The sequence below is a fragment of the Anopheles coustani genome, chromosome 2 (assembly GCF_943734705.1).
Source record: "Anopheles coustani chromosome 2, idAnoCousDA_361_x.2, whole genome shotgun sequence".
Taxonomy (NCBI): Eukaryota; Metazoa; Arthropoda; class Insecta; order Diptera; family Culicidae; genus Anopheles; species Anopheles coustani.
Window position 1 is genome coordinate 35,299,924 of NC_071289.1, and position 12,247 is coordinate 35,312,170.

The window sequence follows — 12,247 nt, forward strand, 5'->3', positions numbered from 1 at the left end:
CCAGGCAGCTCTCTTTTCCTTGCGTACAGCGTTTAGCACAACTTCCATAAGACAGGAATCTCTCCTATTCATGTAGCCGGTATCTCCCTTATCCAACATATGGAGGGGAGTTACCACTTTCCAGGATTGGCAAAAAACCCCAAGGGTGTTTCCAACAGGATCTGAAACAGAGTTTTTGAAAATAGTCCTCTGGGTTCTACCTGTCAGATAATCGCTGAACCAACTGAGTTCCCTATCCTCAATACCGAATCGTCTGAGTGTTGTGAGCAACAAGGGTCTCGATAATGTTTCAAATGCCCGTTTTAGATCCAAGAAAACTGCAAGCACCGGCTGTCCACTGTCCCCTTCAACTTCGCAAGCACCAGGTTCAGAGCAGTTTCACAGGAATGTCCTTCCCGACATCCCGACTGCTCCCGGGCCAGTAGTCCGGTCTGGTCCAGGTATTGCACCAATTGGTCTTTGATAACAACCTCCAGGGCCTTCTCGACAGTGTGAAGCATGTTGATGGGGCGGAACTCTTCCGCTTTGATAGCTCCAGTCAGCTTTGGAATAGGTACAACCAATGATTCCTTCCATGCCTTCGGAAAAACATCCATCTCCATCGATTGGTTAATCAAATCCAGGAGCGTCTCCCCTGCCACATGAAAGCAATCCTGCAAAGTTTTTGCATTTATTTGCATGGTCACTGCTTTAGGAACGATTTATTATTATTATATACAAAATTTATTAATTTATGCATAACTATTTCCCAACAAACTTTGAGTGGAAAAGTTCCGAACCGAAAACAATCATGTATAAGGATATCACTTATCAGTTAGCCAACAGCTGACTGTTACGTACCCCGAAACTACATTACTCGAACGCAGTTGATTTTTTATACTTCGGTTGATAAGCCGAGTGTGCAATAAGTCGCATTTGAACAGGCAAATTTTATTCGCCTCAGTTCAGTCTGCGATCAGCTACGAGAAGGTTGCCCTAGTGCACGTTTTCGAAAGATGAGTATAGTTCTCATGCTAGAGATGATAAATTTAACTGCTTCTGCACGGAATGTTCCGCAGCTTTCCACACTCGATGGTAAATATCTACACGTGAGTACGAACTAGCAGTGGTTAATGGAACATATTCTCGTAGCGAATTACGTTACCGACTATATGCTGCAGTACGATCGGCAAATGCAGTCACCCACGATTGAACCGTACGTCAGGCAGTACACGCTGGACAAAGGCGCTGGGTCGGACACGTTTCGGTGCGTTTCGTCGAGCCCGATAAGCTGGTATCGTGAGGAAAACTCCCCTTGGGTAAGGGCACACACCGTTTCAAGCCGACAAACTAAGCAGCGTGAGTGTACGTTATCGCCCTTTCAGACGTCTACTGTACTGGCAGCTTGCAGCGAACCGAATCAATCCCACGGTTCTTACTGCGCGTCGATTACGTTTACAAACGCGTCCATCAGGCAAGTCGGACGGTACTACTGTGCGAAGGATGCTGAAGTGCGACAATACCGGGAGCAATACGGATGGACAAACGACGATGTGTTCCGCCTACATTTGGGCGATCTCGAAGCAGAGTTTCATGCGACATCGTTCTATCTGTTCGTGGACGATCCCGAGCAGCCGCTAGTGCCCGGGAACGGCATTATTGCCATCGGTCACGTGTTGCAGGTACCCTGTAAGCCAACATCTTCCCGTGCTGAGATAGTTTTGATTGATATGGATGTGAGTATGGTAACGTCTCTAGGTTGATGGTCCGGGGGAATTCCAAGGAAATTCTATCATTTCAGGGACATCCCGTGAAAGGCGTTTACAGCAGTACGGATGGAGTGACAATTTCCAGTGGACCGTATAATTATCATAGCCGATTCTTCTGTTGGGATCACTTTGACAAAAAGCATGAGCTCATTTTTAAAAATAGATCAGATGGTGAGTGCAAAATATTGTGGACCCTAAATGTTGATCGTAACGAATTTCGATTTGATGGTGATTGCAGAATTCGACGATAAACCGCACTTTTCGAGCGTTGACAAAAACATTGTTACGTTTCAACCAAAAGATGGAATATTTCCTGTAATACACCTAAATTCCAAGGTATTATTCCCCGGATGGCTACCGGTGCATCTTCGGTTATTACATTTTATTGTATTTCAGGTGACTGCTACGTACAATGTTATTCCATCTGGTATAAGGGTACATCTTGTATGTGGTTCTGGCTTTGAAAAACTGAATCTGACTATTATTCCTGCCGCGTTGAACGCCGAAAAGGTATGGCATATTTCGCAACCGATTTATGAACGGCATACTGATACATAACGTCCATTATAGGCAAATGGAACGGTGAGTAGGTTGCTGTCCATGCTATATCAATCAAAAATAACTAGAATGGCACGTGTCACCATCAAAGAGTTGGTTATCGGGCCCTCGAAAGTTGAACATTCAGGAATTTACCGATGTGAAACGCCAAAACGCTCGCATTCAAACATTACATACTTTAGTAGCTTAAAGTTGTACGTTTTGAATTCGACGGAAGATTTTATCTACTTCATGGAGGGAAACACCAATGCCACTACCATCCGAGTACGAAAGGAGTCTCGGACCGGTGGTCAAGATACCGTCGCTAGCAAACCGGTAACCATTGCGATCAACTATGAGTATTACTCGGAGAAAGTCAACTGCTCGTGGTTTCGGGATGGTACACCAACTGAAGCACTATGTGGAAACTGTACCGAGCGGTACGAGATCCGACATCGGGTGAAGCGTGATTCACTGACCATCCTCCGCCCATCCATATGGGAGAGTGGACGCTATACGGTCGAGTGTCGTGTGGGCAATGGAATCAAACGGAACACCAGTCGGGACGTATTCATCGAAGGTGAGTTTCGTAAAACGATTTAAATACCGGTATTGCTAGTTTTTCTAATTGTTTGTTCCGGTGTTACAAGATGATTGGGAGGTAACGATGTCTCCGAAGCGTCTGGAAATGGTACTGTCGAATCCCGTTGAGTTGGTGTGTCGTAGTCGTGGCGTTGATAGCCCAACGTTTCAGCTTTACTTCATCGAGTGTGACTATCAAACTTGGGACAAGTGCAGAGACACTGGCGAAAAGGAACAACTTGAAACGGTAAGACAAAAATCAGGATGAAGAAAATCAAATACCATAAATGTAAACACATACTGTATCCATCAAAGATAAACAATTCTGTGCACCGTACAGCGTTCGAAGTGTACCATGTGTTTGTGATAACTCCCAAAGAGTTTGGAATTGTGGTTTGTGAGGTTCTTTCAGAACACGGCATGCGATTCGGCGAGACTTTACTGCAAAATTCAGAGAGTGAAGCAAAGGCGATACTGAACAGCAAGATTATAACCAAGGTGCTTGGCATTGCCACCGTCGGATTACTTTTGTTTGTCGGCATCATTTGGGGCTATCGAAAGTACACCGAGGGTAAAGTGAAACTACCCAAAGATGGTGGTGATAGTGCGGACGGTGCGGGTGGCAATAGCATAAACTTCCTTCCGGACGTGTACAAGATATCCCGAGAGCAGGTGCAACTGTACGAACGGCTCGGGCAGGGTGAGTTTGGCGTTACCTGGATGGCGAAAGTGTCCGGAATGTCAGAAGATCCATCGCTCGAGACGGTTGCGGCCGTTAAGGAGCCCAAGGAGCGACCCAGTAGACAGATGCTGATCACGCTGCTATCCGAGCTGAAAGTGTACGTCCACGTCGGTCATCATTTGAACGTGGTCAATTTACTCGGTGCTGTAGTGGAGAATTTGGGTGAAGGTAAGGATGCCCAGGACCGAAGGAGTAGAATTATGCATGTTGTCAAACTGTTTTCTACCTTCAGGAGAGCTACTGCTGGTAATGGAATACTGTCGGTTAGGAAATATTAAACATTTTCTGCAACAAAACAGATCGCATTTCGAAAATAATGTCGACGACGGATTGTTTGGCAGTGCTGCTCCAGAATCTGGGTGAGATGCCATATTAAGTGCAAGAAAACGAAATGATTTTACGAATAATTGTTTTCGTTACATTTCTTACATGACCACTTTCAGCGCTGCCGGGTATCCGTTCAGCACAACTGACCTCCTGTACTGGGCGAGCCAGATCGCCTGTGGAATGGAGTATCTAAGTACGAGCGGTCTCATCCACGGTGATCTGGCCGCACGCAATGTGCTTCTCTGCGAGAAAAGTATCGTGAAGATCGGTGACTTTGGAATGGCTCGAGTAACCCGTCGCGATGACGTCTACAGAAAATCGGATAACGACGCACTGCTTCCATTGGCCTGGATGGCGGTGGAAAGCATCCGGGATCGCATCTTCAGCACCTGCTCGGACGTTTGGTCGTACGGAGTGCTGCTGTGGGAGCTATTCTCGCTCGGCACTGAACAGTACTCGACTGTCCTGGTGAACGAAATGATTCTTGGTTTGTTGACGCAGGGTTATCGAATGCAGAAACCCGCGTACGCTTCGTCGGAGATTTATTCGCTTATGACGAACTGCTGGGAGGAAGATCCATGTGGGAGGCCTACCTTCAAGGAGTTGTTTAACGAATTCAACAGGCGGCTGCCGAATAGATTGCGCAAGGTGCGTATGTCAACCGAGTATTGAAGGTCAAAGACAAAATAACTCATTGCCCATTATTTCATTTGACAGCAATATGCTCGACTAAACGAGCCGTATATGCACATGAACGCTTTGGAGAAGAAGGCGGGTTCACCGAAAACTCCATTTCGTATTTACGTGAACGAATCAGTCTGTAAGTGACAAAAGGAAAGAACAAGTAAAGACTCATTTAATGTTCGATACTTTTCCTTTCACGCAGGGTCACCAAAAACCGCTTTCAATGAGCAAACTACGGCTATCGCTATCACGAAACCTAAAATGCTTCTTCCGACGGAACAAACGGTGGAAGGTATCTCGCTCACCGTAAAGTAGGGGATTTCTGTTCCGAATTTAATGCTCCGAAATGCTCATGACAACATAGCAGGCAAATCGAGTAAATTACCAAAGACACATTCTAAGGTTTGGTTTATTTAGAAATGGGGCAATTTGAATTGCGTGTATCTTTTATTCCGTGCTCATGACAACATAGCAGGCAAATCGAGTAAATTACCAAAGACACATTCTAAGGTTTGGTTTATTTAGAAATGGGGCAATTTGAATTGCGTGTATCTTTCATTCCGTTAATTCAATAGAAATTGAATTGTTTGAATGAATCATTGGTTTTGATATAATATATTTAAAAATAATATTACAAAAATTATACTTCAATTTTACCAATAAATTCTCGAACTTTTCTGTTGATACCGCCCATCAACCAGCACACAGCAGCATCAGTCGCTGTTCTGGTCAGTAAATTAAACCAATTCTTCATTTGTTTTACTGTCCTTAGTTACTGCTCCCTTCTTCTTTAGTTTTTGTTTCATTACTAGGGCAGAGAGGGCCTCTGTCTCTCAATTCTTGGATCTGGGGGCAATTCGGTTGATTCAGCTTTTTTTTATATGAATTTTACACCGCTATCATTGTACTATTGTACCATGTCTTTGCTATAAAGTGAGCTTGCTATATCAGGCCAAAACATGACTGGACCATCATGAGACATAACAATTGGCAAAATTTGTTTCATAAGGCACTCCATCCTATACAAGTGCGAATTCATGTTGTTCGTCACAAACACGGTGGTCTTTTAGACACATGAGCAGATTCCTTGCCATATGATAATCTTTTAGCGAATTTAGCGGCCAAAACAATTTTAAACCTATTGGGGACAGTGCCACGAGCATAAGTCTTATAAAATTTAACGCCCGGAATTTGTTTAAAATCGGCTTTAACGTAGCGACGATTCATCGTCCATCAAAATGTAACCATGCGGCTTCGTCACCACGTGATAGTACAGCTTTTGAACCCGGTTTCTGTCCATTGTCTGTTAGTTCAAGTTTCGATTTGGATGTTTACTGGGTCTAAAACACTTAAAACCTTCTCGAGTTCAGTAGAGCGGTCGGCGTTAAGATTTTTTGCCAAATTATAGTGCGAGATGTTTGGGTTAGCCTTGATTTTCCAAATGACTCTCAATCGCAGTTGACGATTCACGATTCCACTCCGCCGCTTAGTTTGCACCTTGCAGGCAGTTGTCTGTGTTTCCTTGTACTTTTTAATCACTCGCGCAACGGACGACTTAGGCAAACTTAACGGTTTTGTCAGCTCCCAAGATGACACTGATGGATGCTGCAGATAGTTGTGCACAATTAGTTTACGCTCCTCCTCTTGCATGTCGAATATCTTAGACCAGGAATAACTAAATAGCGTGAAAATTTGACCAACTGAAGTGTATATTGTTGTCACCAAACGCTGTAAAAAGTTTCCATTTTTGTCCACGCATCTTTCAGATAAAGTGCCCCATTTCTAAATGAACCAAGCCTTAGCTTCTCTAGCTGTCTGTGGCGCAACTGTAGAAATAACGTTCGTACTACATTGATACTTGGAATTTCTACAGATTTATTCATCCTAATATTGTAGTAGTTGAGAGACGTTACTACCCAAGTAACATTTCCAAGGCCTAATAGATTTTTACAAGTTTTATCAATGTTTTAACATGGGGGTACCAAGTCCAATTGGTTTTATAGAGGTTTCTCAGCAGGCAAAATAGTTTTAATAATTTTGACATCCTTAAAACCTTTTGAGGATAGCTATAAAACCGCTCATTAAGTCTAAAATCTTAGTAGACTTGAAGAGTCTGTAAATACGCTGTTAAGTCCTTCTTAAAACCTTCTCTTAAAACCAATAAGTGATTTTAGGTCTAGAAAACGTTTTAAGGGATGGTTTTGACAACGTTCTGTAGAGTGGGCCCTCTTACACTTAAAACGGGTTTATGAATGTTTTATCACAGCCTTTAAGATATTTTACTCTTGAGATGAGACTCAATGATGAGCATGAACAACATCGTTAGAACCATGATAAAACTTAAAATGTTACTTGGGCTAACATACACGTTAATGCATACGAATAGAATGATTTGATCATATTTTAAGCTGGCAGGATTAATAAGTTGCATATATTTGAGCCAACAAGTTTTTTTGTAACTGCTGTAAAATTAAACATAGTTGCAGGGTCCGCGACAGCCGAGCGGTAGCGCCGGTTAGAAAATCGGCCCATGAGCGCCGGGGCTCACCACCTCTACGGCGTGGGTTCGAATCCCAACCGAGATCGTACCCTCCCCTGTACAAGAGGACTGATTATCCACGTACACATAGGGTAAAAAAGTCTTGTAAGCCCTCAACGGGGCAGGCATGACCAACTTGGTCGTTACGCCAAGAAGAAGAAGAAGAAGTTGCAAAAACAGAAGTAACGCACAAAAATACGTGTAAGGTAAATAGAAAAAAACATAGAAACCACCACAACTACTTTTAAAGTTTCTTGAGCTCGGTTCTACATTTTTCTACCGCAACGAACAGGGTCTGCGCGTTATTGCGCCTGGACTCGAGGGTCTCAATACCCAGAAGCTGACACCGAGTCTGGTAGTCTGCTCTAGGGGCCAGGAAGTCAAGACAGCGGTAGAGAGCAAACCTAGTGAACGAACGCTGGACACCCTCAAGCCTCGCTATCCAGCCTGAACACGAGGGACACCGGACCACACTGCCATACTCTAAGATGGAGCGAACCAGGCTGAAATATAAAGCCTTTAAACACTTGGGGTCGGTGAAATGGGCTGCGTATTTGCGAAGAAGACCGAGGGTTCTATAGGCCTTGGCTATAATTAACTCGAGACGATTCCTAAAGAGAAGACCTGAATCGAGGATCACTCCTAGGTTACGGATGGTATCAACGCGAGTGAGAGGTGTGCCTGCGAGAGAGTAGGAAAATTGGATAGGATTAAAATGAATGTAAAGGAAATAGTGGAACACTTGGAGAAGAGAAGTGTAAGGAAATTAGCAGAGCACCAATCCACGAGGAGGTTCAGGAGGGATTGTAACAACAAGCAATCAGAGGGATTGTGAATGGGAAGGAAGATTTTAAGATCATCAGTGAACAGGAGGTAAGACGAGGGTGGGAGTACATAGCTGATATCATCAACATAAATGAGGAAGAGAAGGGGACTAAGGACACTCCCCTGCGGGACACCGGAAAGATAAGAAAAAGGACCGGAAAAGCAATGATTCACTTTAACCCGACAGGAGCGAGGAGATAGAAAGGAGGAGAACCAAGCCGTGATCATCTCGGAGAAGCCAGTTTGAGGAGCTTGGCCAAAAGTAGACTGTGGCATACTCTGTCAAAAGCAGCCTTAAAGTCGGTGAAGACCGCGTCCACTTGGCAGCCTTTATCGAGGTTGGCATTGACAGTAGAAACAAAATCAACAAGGTTAGTCGTCGTTGGAAAAGGGACGCGATACCAACAGGATTGTCCGCAGAAATGTCATCGCGGAACATGCGAGACGCGGGAGAGGATACCGTTCAGCTTGTGACAATTAGTTTTAGCAAAATTAAGGAGCCTGAGATTATTCATCCTGGATCGACTAGAAACACTAGAAATCAAACGGCGGGTGGTGCGGGTCAATGGGCAGAAGAGGTTTGACGGCTGGAAAACTGAGTTCGCCAGCACAAGGTCCAGCTGACGTGCGTTAACGTTGCGAATCCCACTCAGCTGATGAAGATCGTGCATGTGCGACGCACGGAGTGAAGTGCAGAACCGGTGAGTTGTCGATCAACGGGAGGTCGTTGTGAGCGGGGGTCGGGGACAATCGATCGGGTTAAAATTTGGTGTCGCTGGTCAATAATCTGTAACCCTACTTCATCCACAAACATTATCTTTTCTCGGCCAACCCACATATTAGTCGTTCGAGTTTGTATTGCTGCATCCCTGCGCTCTGGCACCAGATTCAATCGTTTTAACGTATAGTTGAGCGTCTTAACTTCCGTTGGTTGGTTCCGTCCACTTCTTTTCCCGTTTCAAAGGGCATAAAAGGCCAACTCACTGCTCCTCAGTGGGCAAATTAATACTGTTTCTCCTTCGCTGAGCTTGTTTATCATGGAATCTGAAATACTCTCTTGCAATTACCTTCACTGCAGCACATCTAAGCTTACTAGATTGATAAGAATAAATCTTACATTTACTTTTCTATGGGCCCTCTTATGGTTTGTGTATACCACAATATACCATTTTCATAACAGATATTCAATAGAACCGTCCAATCGTTTAAAATAATTCATTCACAGCGCGGATACAATTTGTGAACAGTAACGTCTTTTTCCAATGGTTGACTATATATGTATGTGTACACAATTTGCATCTATGAAACTCAAAACAAACCGGTCTCCAATCTGACAGGGCGATAATGAAGCTTAAGGATGGCATATTCGAGTGTATAGAATCATTAATGAAGGATTGCTAGATGTCATATTCCGGTTTCAAGATGCGATAACGGAGTTCACAAAGACGATCAACGCGTTTCAGCTTACGCTATCCATCGTAAAAGGCTGTAAAAGGGGCTCCAGCCTGGACACGGACTTTTTCGGTCCAGTGAACAAAGACGCACGATTTCTTGAACTGACTGCTGGAGCTGAATTGGCTGAGAAACCACGTTTCAACGAAGATGCCCCAAAAGAAATCATTGTATCGTACAATCATTGTTGTGATGCAATCACAATGCATGGCTTGTGGGAAACAAAGAGGAACGACATGTACGAGATGGACGTAGGGGTGGCTGGGGTAATACGCACCCCTGAGGCAATACGCACCCTTTCCCATTTCCATTGAAAAACGAGTTTTCAACGCGTAAAAAGTAGTCACCCTGCAAGATCAACCTGAAATATGGTCACCCTGTGAGTTTGATAGCTCTACATCAACAGAAACGCGAAATAAACGCAAAACAAAATGATTCTCAGCTCAGACAGTTTTTGTTATAATGTGACTTACCATTCCGCTAAGGAATATTAAGTGCAAAAACCGATATTTACCCACGAGGAATACGAAATTTAGTGAATTGAGAATCAGTGCTTGAGACTATTCATGAAAATTTTGGAAAGTATGCAAATTTACTCATATTTTAGTTGAAAATGTGGGGAACTATGAATGGGGGCAATATGCACCCAGTATGTCGGGGTAAAATGCACCAGTTTGTAAACAAACTATCTCTATTTGACAGTGGATGTTGCCTCTTTGTTGTGGTGCGTATTGCCTCTTTGTTATGGTGCGTATTGCCCCTTTGTTGTGGTGCGTATTGCCCCTTTGTTGTGGTGCGTATTACCCCTAGCAAAGGTGCGTTTTGCCTCAACCAGATACAGATCGATCAAAAATTGAACTTTTTCAAAACTGAAAAAAATACGTTTTTCTTAGCAAAAAAAGCAAACATTCCTGAATTGGTAACTAGTTTGAACCTTTATGAATCCTATCCAGTGATAAAATCAACAATCAAGAGCCAAGTTGTTAGAAAATTTTAGTTTTCCTTAAGGGGTGCGTATTACCCCATCCACCCCTACAAGCTGACATGAATGAACCGAGATATTTTAAGGAAGCTTTGTCTTGTCCTTCGAAATTTGAAAAGTACCAAATAATGCAGGAAGAGCTCAAATCGCAAGCTAAAAAAGGGCACCTGGGAGCTAATGAAGTTGCCTGAGGAGGAGGGAAACAATCGGGAGCAAATGAGTGATTAAAGCAAGATAAATACACACTATATAAGGTAGCGGAATGTAGAGCATTTTGACGTCTATACTGCAAAAAATCGAAAAATAGCTTTTGACAGTATGCTGATACTCAAATTTGGCGGGAATCGTCCTTAGAAGATAAACAAACAACAACGCTTGAGAACCAAACAAACCGATTCTTCAATTGCTTTCATTTTGTTCGGATGGCAAATGTTTAAGAAGCCGTCGGCTGTAGTGGGTCACCTATTTTTCGACCAAATGTGTCGAAGTTTCACATCACGTACCTTCTGGTTACTTGCATAGTTGTTTACATTCTATGCTGTTTATCACCATGCTGTCAAAAGCCACGGTCGCCATTTTCTAAAAAAATACCTCCTAAAAAGTCACCTATTCAGTATTTAATCATCTTGGTTTAAAGTGAAACGAGACGTCAACGGTAACGTGCTGAAACATAAAGCGCGGCTGGTCACACAGGGTTTCGAACAGAAGTTTGGCAATGATGGTAATGAAATATTCGTTCCAGTTACCATGCAAACAAGATCACGTACTTTCCTAATGGTGGCATCACGGCGGAACCTCTATCTTCGTCATTTGGATGTAAAGACCGCCTACCTGTATGGTGAGCTAATGGAATAAATGTACATGAAGCAGCCACCTAGACTCCTGGAGAAAGGAAAGGAAGACTACGTTTGCAGACTAAAACGAATCATCTATGGCCAGAAACAATCGGCAAGATGTTGGAACCACCCAATACATGCTGTACTGTTGCGTCTGAATTTCAAACAAATCAATTCGGACCAATTCGGACCAATGAACGTATGTAAAGAAAATTGACGGGATAAGTATCTATTTTCTTATCTATGTAGACGATATCATCATCAGAAGTAGCGACGTGGAAGATATCTATTGTGTGAAGGACGTTCTGAAGTGTAAATTCGAAATTACGGAGGACCTGCACTATTCCTGGGAGAGAATATTCAACGTCGTAATCGCCAGTACAGCGTTTCTCTGGCGTGATGAAATTGTTTCCCGTTGCGATCTTCTAGATGCCACGGGTTTGATGAGTCCAAAGGATACTGGATTCACGTCGACTATCGATTCTAGTGCTCCACTTGTATCGCACTGGGTGCATTGCTATATATAGCCGTATGTGCAGAACCGGATACAGCTGTAAGTGCTTCCATCCTTGGCAGAAACGTTTCCACCTAGTTAAGCTGATTGGACAGCAGCTAAACGAGTGCTTCGTTTTCTGAACATGACTAAAGATGTTCGATTGGAGTTTGGAACTTAACAGAAGCGCTCGTTGGATACTCAGATGCCGACTGGACTGGTGATTTAAAAACACGTAGCTCAACTTCAGGATACGTATTCAAGTACGCAGGAGGAGCAGTACCATGGTCAAGTGGGCTACAACATTGCGTGACACTATCCTCTATGGAATTAGAATACGTGGCTTTTGAAGAAGTCAATCGGGAAACTTTATGGTTAAGAAAAATTCTGGAGAATCTTGTAGAGCCCTACAACTATAATGGAAGACAATCAGTTTCCATCGATTGCAGTTCGTTGATTCTGACCACACTTCGGGTCGTTCGAAGCATGTGGATACTAAG